This window comes from Carettochelys insculpta, chromosome 12 (assembly GCF_033958435.1).
Source record: "Carettochelys insculpta isolate YL-2023 chromosome 12, ASM3395843v1, whole genome shotgun sequence".
NCBI lineage: Eukaryota > Metazoa > Chordata > Testudines > Carettochelyidae > Carettochelys > Carettochelys insculpta.
The window spans coordinates 35,797,413-35,809,514 of NC_134148.1; positions in this window are offsets into that span (position 1 = coordinate 35,797,413).

Sequence of the window (12,102 nt, forward strand, 5' to 3'; positions counted from 1 at the left end):
AGATGAGATGGTGGAGAGCAACAGAGTAAAGACCCTCAGGGAGGAGGATCCTGTGAGCTGGAGTGTGAATGAAAGAAACTTCATTTTGAGTTAATTTGGATTTAAGAAAGTAGAAACCCAGCAGAGGAATTTTCTCATGTCTTTGTGTATATGTGAAGCTCTAAAGGGGCTCTCCACAGAAGAGGAAACTGAGGCAAGGTGCTGCAGACCTCCCCACCCTCCAGCTGTAAGGAGGAGCTTGGAAGTCAATTGCCTGATTACAGAACTTAGTCAGACTCCCATCAAAGACATTAAGGCTATGTCTACACAGACACCCACCGACAGATGGTGCTGTCGGCAGTATTACCTCGGCAAAACATCTGTCGACAGGCAACGGCCACACATTCAAGAGGTTCCCACTCAGTCAACAGAAGGTGTCTACATGGCAGCCAGATCTGTCGACAGAGGGAGCCCATTAACCCCGGAAGCGTGGCGTGCATGGAGGGCAAGCCCTTCCAGGTTTGCCAGCTCCATGTGTCCTTAACGGGCCCCCTGCCCTGCTGCAGTCCCCATGCGAGGTGAGAGTACCAGAGCCCTGCAGGACACAGCTGAGTGCCTACAGGGAACACAGCTGGATCTTGCAGAGCCTGACAGTGACACCTGGCAGCATAACAGGGCAGCCTCTGACTGCTGCCTGGGATGAGGGGCAGCTTCTTCTCCCACTGCCCCCAGTCCTCATGGGGGTCTTCCACCAGATCTGGGAGGATGACCCTCAGGAGCACCCCCACAGACAATGGTCCCATGGCCCCAGTACCCCAGCAGCCCCTTCTGCAGCATTGGCCCTGACAAGTCTGGCAGTATCCCACCAGCAGTGATTGGCAGGACCATCTAGTGATGGGGCAATGGAATGACCATCATTGGGTTTGGAATTTCTGAATGTGGAAGGCCAGATCCCTCAATCTGTGCCAGAGGCTCGCCCCCATCCTGCGAAGACAGGACACGAACATGCGGCCTGCCTCACCCTCGAGAAGAGAGTAGCCATAGCAGTATGGAAGTTGGCGATCCCCAACAGCTACCACTTTGTGGGACATCAGTTCAGGGTGGGGAAGTCCACCTTTGTTACTGTCCTGATGCAGTTACAGCAGCCTCAGGCTGCATGGGTGGTGGGAGTGGGGGGGCAGGGGGCAGGAAGGACAGGGGGATCAGGGGGATGGGGGACAGGGGAGGGAAGGGGGTCATGGAGCTCCCAGGGTCCCAGGTGTGTCATATCCCCACAGTGACTCATGGCCGTGTCCTGTCTCCTCTGCCTGCAGGTGGTGTGTGCCATCAGTGAGACCCTGCTATGGAGACTCATCCGGATCCACAATATGGACACCCTTGTGGCCAGTTTCTAGTACTTGGGCTTCCCCAATTGTTTTGGGATGCTGGATGGCACACATATCCCCATCCAGGCCCCAGAACACAGTGCGGGCAGCTTCAACAACTGCAAGGGGTACCACTCCATGGTCATGCAAGCCATTGTGGATCACCGAGGTCAGTTCCTGGACATATACGTTGGGTGCTTGGGCCGGACACATGACATGCGGTTGCTGTGGAACTCCAGCCTATTCTACAGGATGGAGGAGGGCAACTGCATCCCTCACTGGGAGCTGGCTGTGGGAGATACACAGATGCCCCTTTGGGGGATGCAGCATATCCACTCTTCCCATGGCTCATGAGGTCCTATATGGGCCACCTTGATACCACACAAGAGACCTTCAATGCCCACCTCACCCAGGCGAGAAACCCCGTAGAGCTTAACCTTCAGCCAGCTGAAGGGGAGGTTCCAGTGCTGCCTCACGCATCTAGACATGGGGGAGGAGGCCATCCCCACTGTCATGGCTGCACAACCTGCTGGAGGGAGGGGGGGGCAAGGAGTTTCTCCAGGGGTGGGCACCCAAGGAAGGGTCCCATTATGAGCAGCCCAGGGTGGCCCACAATCAGCAGCTACACACGAATGATGTGTGCATTTGGGAGGCTCTGCGGGAGGTGTTTGCCTGCGGCCTCCTGTGACTGTCTTCAGGCCACACCCCTCTCCCACTGCACACTCCCACCAGCAACCCTGAAGGAGGAACACGGGGATGTGAGAAACGGAAACCTTTAATCCCAAAAATATAGTTGGGGAATAAAAATATGACTTTTAACAAACAAACAAACAGCTCTTATTTCAAACAGCGAGGGTGGCACCTGGACTGGGGAAGGGGGGCACCCGAACCAAGGGAACGTGATCACTCAGGGGTGGGAGTTCTGGGCCACGAACCATGGAGGCCACATAAGCCCCTCATACCCCATGGTTGACCACCACCATGGGGCTGGATTGGGACTGTGAAGACAGGGAGGTGGGGGGCTGGGTGGGCCTGGTGCAGCCTTGGGCTCAGCAGGTGGGGTGGCAGGGCCAGAGGGGCCTTGCAGGGAATGGATCCCCACCATGTCCATTGCCCACTGCTTGGCATGTGCCATGTCATGAGGCATGGGGTCCAGGGGAGAGGAGGGGGCACCCTACTTGGCAAGGGGTTGAGGGCAGTGGACCCTGCATGCAGGGCAGGCTGGGCCACCCAGGCCTTGGTGATATTGAGGAGCTGGTCCACGTGTGTCAGCCACTGCTCCAAGCCCCACATGCAGTCCCAGTGCCGCTTGTCCTCCCAGCGCACCCGTTCCTCTGTCAGGTAGTTGTGGCACCCAAGGGCAGTGGTGTATGCATGGAGAGTTACCTCATCAGGGCAGTGCCACATCCTTTGGATGCACAGACACACTGGGGCCGGTGGGCTGTCATCCCTGACGGGCGCAGGGCACCTGTCCCCTGCCTCCACCTCGCCCTCCGCCTCCTCCCCAGGCCTGCCTGGGTGCACGCCAGGGCTGTGCCGGCCCTTGGAGCCTGCAACTGTGGGGAGAAATGGGAAGGGTAAGTCCTTCTCGCAGCACAACTCTGGGGCCCCATCCCACCCCTATCCCCCCGGTGGTCACAGCCCCCATGTGGAGGCACATGGGGATCCTGGCATGGGGGGCCCAGTGCTGTTGGAGCCTCCCTGGGGCCCTACGACATGTGTGCAGCACACACCACCATACAGGAGCCTTGCCAAGGGTTAGCCGTCCCCCTCCTCCAGTGACTCAGGATGTCATGTGGTCCTCCTGGGGGGCTGGCAGTGGCCCAGCTCCTGCCTGCTGTGTGGGTGGTACGCCCTGCCATGGCCATGTGTGCACATGGTGAGCCCTCGCAATGCCTGATCCCCTGTGCACATAATAATAACCATGTGGATGCTCTGTGACTTTTGTTGACAAAAGTCTTATTCTGTTGACAGAAAGTGCCCATGTAGACCAGCCTAGGAGTCAGATCTAGTCTACAACAATCACAGACATCAGTTACTCAATAGATTAAATCTCATTAGGCCTTACTTTTGTAGTCTCAAATGCACTGCATCCTCTGAGGCCTGGTCTACATTTGAGAAACACGCAGGCACAACTAGTATGATTTTAGCCATTAAGCCCCTCCCTCACAGAGCTTGAACAGCCATGAACAGTGCTGACAGGGATGGGGGAGAGCATGAAGTATGGGCCTCCAGTGCCTCTGTGCAGGAAAGGCACGTGGGGCTGGGAGGGGCAAGGCAGACAGAAGGTCCTCAGGCCACAGGTGAAGCCCCACCACTATGTTAAAAATATATACCAGGCTTGGATTTGGGACTATATTTACGTGTGTAGCTAATTATTCCTTCCTTTCTCTCTCTGTCGCTCTCTCTCTCTCTTCCCCCCACCCCTGGCCCAAGAGAAAGCGACAAGGAAGATGAGGTACTGTCACATTACAGAACCACTCCTTGAATTTATGGATTATTGGCAATAACTAAAATTCAGTGAGTTCCCATGACACTGCAGTTCTTTACTCACTGGGGATGTCTATGTTGATGCACAAGGCCTCAGAGGAAGGATTTACACTCTGCAGCATAATGGGTTAAAAAGGCAGCTGGAGATTTACACCTGAGATAATCTGAAGCAACTACTAAAATTAAAAACCAAGCAGCATCACAAAATGCCCACCAATTAAGCATCCAAGGAATAGCCACTTTTTTACTTTCTTATTCCAAGATGTATAGTTCACCCTAGAGCATCAAGTTACCATTCATGAGCCTAGCACATACATAATTAATGCAATCTGTTGTCTGTTATGTCTATAGCTGACAGAAATCTATGTGACGACTACAAAATATGTATTTATTTGGTTGTTTTCTATAGGGCTGTTAATAGGGTTGTCTGTCTGTGGCATTGATAATATGCCACCAGTGTTGTAAAGTCAAACCTAGCCTCATCTTTCAGGACCAGTGTTTGGGATGGCTATCAAATTTGAATAGCTCCTTTATGTTCTTTTTCAAACTGAACACTTTTATTTTTGTCAATAAACTGTGTCATTTATTATAGTTAAGAAAACTCATGTTGTTTGAGGTCTTTATCAGAGTTCCTACAAATCAGGTTAATTGGTGATCAACAGAGCTTTTCTGCCTTTAATGAGGCCTGGTAGCCCAAGGCAAGGCCTAGCTCTTGATAAGGGACTTTCTTTTCCTTATTCTGGACTCTTTGATCACTTTTTTTTTTCCTAGGAGAACAACCGCAGGGAATGTCATTGTTTTTTAATTGCCTGATTACCAAATGCTGGAGATAAAAGATAGATGTTCTCAATTAATAACATTTACATAGATTAGCATCACTAACAAGCCTCATTAGTAGCTGCTGACTTTTGTTTAGACTGTGTCCCATGTCATTTGCACACTGATTGTGCAATGGGAAGCACATTCTGCATATTAAAAATACTTTCTAATCTGTTTCCATGAAACATTTTGAAGCACAAACAGCTTTTTGTCAAAGTTAACTTTCACTTCACTACACATGCAGGTCAACATTTTATACATTAACAGGTTTTTCAAAGAAAATTTCTGGTCCCCTGGGAATCTTCATAAATTCTGAACTACTTTAATGTATTTAATCAAAATAAATGGGAATCTGCATGGCCTAGTGGTTAAAGCATTGGTTCAGACTCTGATACTGATGTATTACCTAACTTTGAGCAACATGTTCATCTGTGTCTCAGTTTGCCAATCTATAAATTGGGTATAATGCACCTACTCTCCTTGATGAAGAGTTTTGAGAGCCAAGGATGAAAGAAGTCTTTGTAAGAGCCAAGTTCTGTCTATACACATTTGAGCTATTATGATTAAATATCTGAGGCAGTATATGCCAAAACATACTTTATACATCCCTACTCTGTAGATTGTGAAATGTAAGGTGTTATTGTCAATCTCTACAGCCTGACCTACCTTGGAAACTAGCTTGCAGCTTAGGCTTGATCCAGCAATCATTTTGCAGCTCATCAGGCTCCAAATTTGAGTTCAGTGGGAAGAAAGGGAAGCCACAGAATTGTCCCAGGGTAGCCTTCAGTTCTGTGATTTCCTTTTCTCATTGTTCCTGTATGTAGTCTGCTAGCCCTTGTTGAGCTATTGGGTTGGGTTTGGATGTACTCATAAAATTAACTTTTCTTAATTTAGTTATACTGCAATTAGTGGAGTTTTTAAATAAAGTTGATATACAAGTTAGATTAGGCTCAAGTAAATTGAGAGAGAGAAATTAAAGTGTAAACTGTTTCCCAAAGAGCTTATCATCTTACTTTGTGTTTCCAAGGGAACTAGTACAATGGGGCCTTGATCCTGAGTTGACCCCTTAGGGATCACTGCAATAGAAGATAATAGTGATAAAGCTATAACTATTACACACAAATTGAATATCAGACATAAAATTTCAGAGTCCCCAAGAATTTGTTGGTAAAATTAAGCCCAAAACACAACATTAAACAAGGAACTGAAGTAAAACATGATACAGTAAAGATTTTTAAGAAAGGTCTTATGCGTAGCATGTCACGCAAGAGAAGAAAAATACATTCTGACTGCACCATCAAAAATATTAAGTACCAGTAATTGAAAGATAAACAAGATGCCAAGATACTTTGGTAAATGTGTGTGTATACAGTTAAGAGGTATAAACTTTTATAGATCAGGAGAGACACAGAAATGAGTCTATCTATTATTTTGATCAATGGTCACCTTTTGCGTATTTCCACACATACTGCACTGATAACCACAAAACCAATCTTTTTTTTAATTTTTTTTTTTTAATACTTCATTGGGTTGAAAATCTCTAGTATCATGGTCTTGGCTCCAACACTGAAGCTGACTTCAGGGTTGCATTTTTTAAAAAAAGTAGGAAGATGTACAGCTCAATCAAATATCACTAGTAAGTGCTAAAGCAGAAGCTTTCATGTGATCTGTGGTTGTATTAAATGAACGGATGCATGAATCAATCATGGATGTAAACTTTTAAAAATATGTTGCAGTTCACTAGAACAGGTTTTCCCACCCTCATTCCTCACTCCTTGGTAGAGAAGAACAATGCAATCCCATAGATCTCTCTGAGACTTCTTCTAGAACAAGATACTATTCAGTATCAAAGAGCACTTCAGAACCCAGTGCCCAAATATGTAGCACATTCCTATTTACTTACATTCTGTGGGTCAGGTATTTTGCATATTTTTCAAGAAAGGACACAATATATTTCAGTCATCATTTCAATGACCTCTCAGTTTCACCGTGCATCCAAGCCACATAATAAGCAAATTAGAGGAGCAAAAGAGACAAGGATTACAAGTCTCCTTGCGTGAATTACATGTTTCTGTGTCATTGTGAGCTGTGAGATGACAGGGCCGTGATTCCAAACTGCGTGTGTGCCGCTACTCTGTGGGGTGATAGAAATCTTCTGAAAGAAATGAAAATCCCTAGGATGAGTCACGGCAGAGCTAGCTAAGCTGCTAAGCAGCGCCATGGAGAGAGATAGGCTGCTAACAAGGCAGATGCACTCTGAAGGTGAAATTCTTAGGGCCAGTACAGGCCCAGGGACCAGTAAAATCCCTCTGGGAGGAGAGAGACCACCAATCCAGTTCACACAGGCCACTGAACAGTCAGACCTATGAAGGAAAGGGAGAGGCAAGATATATGCCTTCCTCCAGATGGAGGTGTCTGTCTGTGTTCGGTGCTTGGTGATGTTCACTACTTTTGAATCCTGAAACTCTTTCTTTAAGGTGATGGTCACATGTTTTTGGAGAATTGCACATGGGAACTGGAGGCACCAAACTACAATAGCCCCATCCAGCTCCAGCCTGCAGTGCTGCGGCACGTTCACCTCAGGGAGAACAATCCTGCACAGTTCCACTCCGTTGCCTGGGTGAGGTGGAGGAGCCAGAGGATTTGTGCAATCACAGTCCACAGTCCCTATGTTGGGCCACTCCTAGTGCTGTCCTCGGTGCTGACCCCTCAAGGACTACATGCAAAGATTCATTCCCTGACATTCAGGGGGAGCCCAGGCATGAGGACTGGCAATGGCCTCCCCTCACCTGTGCACCCCCAGCTTTCACCAGCCCTGCAGCATCAGAGTGAATTTCACATCAGTGAAATGGAGTTTTTTAGTTCCATCATTCTCCCTTCCCAGCTCGTTGGTGATATATTTTAAAAAACAAGCAGCCAGTTCTGCCTTCCCCTGGCCAGCATTGAAAACTGGTTTAGTTAGTGTTTAATCAGATATGGCATCACAGCATGCAGATCTTTAATATTATTTCTCCTCCCCTCTATAAGTGATCAAAGAATCATAGAATCATAGGACTGGAAGGGACCTCAGTAGGTCATCTAGTCCACCCCCCTGCTTCTAGCAGGATCAACCCCTACTAAGTCATCCCAGCCAGGACCTTGTCAAGCCAGGACTTAAAAAGCTCGAGGGATGGAGAATCCACCGCCTCTCTAGGCAACACATTTCAATGCTTCACCACGTTCCTAGGGAAGTAGTTTGTCCTAATATCTAATCTACACCTCTCCTCTTCATATTCAGACCATTACTTCTTGTTCTGCCATCTGACAACACTGAGAACAGTTTCTCACCCTCCTCTTTAGAGCTCCCCTTCAGGAAGTTGAGGGCTGCTATTAAATCACCTCTAAGTCTTCTCTTCTGTAAACTAAATAAGCCCATATCCCTCAGCTTCTCCTTATAGGTCTTGTGCTCCAGCCCTTTAATCATTTTTGTTGCCCTCCGCTGAACCTGCTCCAGTACAGCCACATTCTTTTTATACTAGGGGGACCAAAACTGGGCACAATATTCCAGATATGGCCTCACCAGTGCCGAACAGAGGGGAACAACTACTTCTCTAGATCTGCTCAAAATGCTCCTCCTAATGCACCCTAGTATGCCGTTAGCCTTCTTGGCTACAAGGGCACACTGTTTACTCATATACAGTCTTTCATCCACCATAACCCTAGGTCCCTTTCTGTTGTACAGCTGCTGAGCCAGTTGGTCCCCAGACTATAACAATGCTTGGGATTCTTCCACTCCAGGCGCAGGACTTTACACTTCTCCTTGTTGAACTGCATCAGATTTCTTTTGGCCCAGTCCTCCATTTTATCCAGGTCATTCTGAATTCTCTCTCTACCCTCCAACATATCTACCTCTCCCCCTACTTGATCAATAACATTGATTAAATTCTCCCCTTCCTCTTATACCTGTGAACACTTGCTAAAATCCAAGCCAGCTCTTTCGCTGGTGTAAATCAGCATAGCTCCACTGATGCTGATGGAGCTCTGAAACTCTGTATCAGCTAAGGATCTGGACCTCCACGTTTGTCTTTTAACTTTTGTTTTCACTATCAGCCCCAGAAAGATAGCAATATGAGGGGAGAATAAGAAAGCTGTTGTAGCAGCCATTGATAAAGTGTCCCATTCTACAAATGCCAAAGCTCTGAAACACTCATCAGAGCGTTGTCCCAGAACAGTTTCCATACTGTCGTTTTCAAGAAAACAGATTTGCTTCAGAACTCACCTAACTAGATTCATACAGTCCTTCAATATCAGAAAAAAGCTGATTCAAATAATGCCACTTCTCTAATTTATAGACAATGTTGAATTTTTGCAGAATACACTTTTAATGTCATTAGCTTAATCTCCACAGATTCACAAGAAAGCACACATGCAGGAGATTATGATTTTCGACACAAATAGTTCACAATCATTTCAAATGTATACCCACTCCAGACAACTTTGTGGCTAAGGCAACTAAGTTCACCTATAGGAACCTCTGTCTGACCCAACTTCAGGTTGTAACCTAATTGGCTTCTTCGTCTCAGCTCAGCGTCTCCAGGTCAAGATATGGATCACTGCCAAGGCATTAGGGAAACTTACAGCACAGTTGCATGGCCTGAAGATAGACAGCCTCAGTTACAAGCACGGCCTGTCCTGACCCTTAAGCATCACTTGCACAAATATTCTCAGCTTGTTTGAAAGAAGAGAGAAAACTCACATTCCCTCCAGATCAATGTGATTGTTATTTTTGTCTTGCAATGCACTTGTTTGTTTTTAATGTTAATAAGCCTCATACCTCTGGATAATAATAATAAATATTTGAAGCTAAATTCAGTGGTGATCTTAGCTATATAAAATAGATTATGGAAATTTTTGTTAAAGCTTAGGTATTGTCAAACAGCAGGACCATACACAGGCCATTCTCTTGTCACTCCTGAAGCACTGAATTCTGTAAAACACTGCAATTTTTCACTTAAAAATAATACAGCTCTTCCCCTACAAAAGCTAGTTGTGGCATATACTGCTTTAGCTTACATTGCACTATAATAGGAATGGATACATTAGTGAGCTGGTTTCAACAGAGTTACATCAGTATAAAATTCAAATAACGCTACATCTCCTAGCTGTGGTCATACAAACAGTAATAATGCAATGGTGAGTCACAGCCAATGTGTGGGTCAGGGTACTGAATGCTGCATTGAGATAAACAGAATTTTTGCAGAACAGTGAGCCAATGAGTCATGTACTGATGAATCTCATATATTTTATTTATTATTGATCCTAACTGAAGCAGTCTCCTATGATTATGAAATTTTTCTAGGTATCCTTATAAAAATGGCTCTTGTTTAAAGATCTCTCTTTCAACGTAGCCTCTTGGGAAGCAATCTGCATCCAATTCTTATTTTGCGTACTTTTATAAAGTTTTACTGAGAGTTGGTTGAAAATTTTAACTGAAAAAATTCCATCGAAAAATGGGGCTTCACTGAAAGATTTTTTTTTTTTAGGTGGAAAAATGTTGCTTTTGACAAAAAATATTAATAGGGAAGTGAAAATGTAATGAATCAAAATTTTTCATTTCACTTTGAATTGAAATTTTTGTTTCAGTTTTCAAAAAGTGAAGTGTTTTTAAAGTGGATCTTTTCTTTCTCTTCTCTTTTCCCTTTTTTTTTTTTGCCTCTGACTTCGATTGAATGAACAATGTCTATTTTTGTTTCCTCTTCTTGAGTTTCAGTTTTCTACTTTGTAACTTTCCAGAACTTCTTCAGCTTTGGACAGAGTGACTGAATGGAAAAAGGGATAAAAATGACATTTAGGTCTTCCAGGCCACTACTGACCAAACTTTGCAACATTTTATGCTGCCATATCCAGTGCAAAGTGGACATGATGCATACAAAAGCCTCTTTTTCCCTGCCTGACATGTTTCAGCCTCCCTCATGCCCCCAGAGGAAGGGACATAAAGGATGGGCCAGTGATGGGAAGAGATATAACATTTCTAGATCACATTTATTCCCTGGCTGCTGCAAAGCTCATAGAGCTGCCCTAAATTGCACCAGAGTTCAAATCAGCCCTCAGCAGTTCCAAGATCAAGTGGAAGTAACCTCCTCTAGCTCTCTACACTCAACTCTGTACCAGAAAAATCAAAGTCTTTAGAAGCAGAAAGAGCTGTTCTAGTCAAAATGTAAGGTAGTGGCTAACCCATGTCTGTTACAGCCTTTCACTTCATTTCATGTCAGTCGGTGTAGGAAGAGAGCAAAACTTTCACCTTATATGGCTCAATCTCATGCACATAACGCAAAACAATAAAACAGGCATTAGCAGATCTGAGTATTATGGAGGGAACTTCTTCCCTGGTGTGCTTCCAGGGAAATCACCGGAACTATGCCAGAGACAAATTTGGCCTGTTATGCTTTTAATGTATTATTTATTAAACACATTTATGTGTCTATGGTTGGCATTTACTGAGTCACGGTGTTGAAAAAAATTCAGACGTTGCAGCATTTGCAATTTTGGATGCATTAGGTAAGCTGCAAATTCCTCATCTAATTCACAAAACAGAACTGTGCTGTTGATATAGGCATCTATTCTCTTGTAGCAGCAGGCTAGCCGGGGAATTTTCAATGTAAGTGTCAACTAAAATGTTAGAATAAGATATCTCAGATGTCAATTTTCAACTGATGGAAACTTCCCTTGATGTTTTGCTTTTTTGTGGCTTTCAAGGGATATAATCACAGTCAACACAAGAATCATTCTTTAGAAAACAGACACATCTATAAGAACAATAAGAAGCCTTTAGAACTATTCTAAACGTTTTGCTGAATATTTGAAAACTTTTCCATGAAAGAAATATAATCGTATAATAACTCATTCCAAATTAAACAAAACATATATTAATAATTACATATATTAGTTTACATTTTATTGAAATATGCAGACTGATTTGTTTTTACCTGGATTTTCACTACAGGATGTTTGCCAACGAAATGCTCCATTCATATTCCTATGAGGGCTATTTTTTTTTATTTACCACATTGTAGATGTTTATGCATTAGACATATAGCATATAGCTGTAGGGCTATGTACACCCTTCCAGATAAGGTAGCTTATTTTATATCCAGTCTGAGATAGGGTCATACTATATCAGGGCTGCCAACCATCAGCAAATTTACAGATAGTCCATAAAAATTAGCCGAAATTGGACATATCTGTAAAGTCCGTAAAAAAATCTAGGTGTCCATAAATTGCATAAAAGTGCAATAAAATTTCAAAAACCAGCAATTATTCTATAGCAATAAAATTTCTTCTGTGCTGCTTCAGCCATTTTACTGCAGAACAGCAGAAATTGGACATTCTAGTTGTTTGTTTAGCTCAGTGGTTGAGGCGACATAATGTGAATCACATGACCCAGCTGACGTTATCATCTACTTTATCTCAC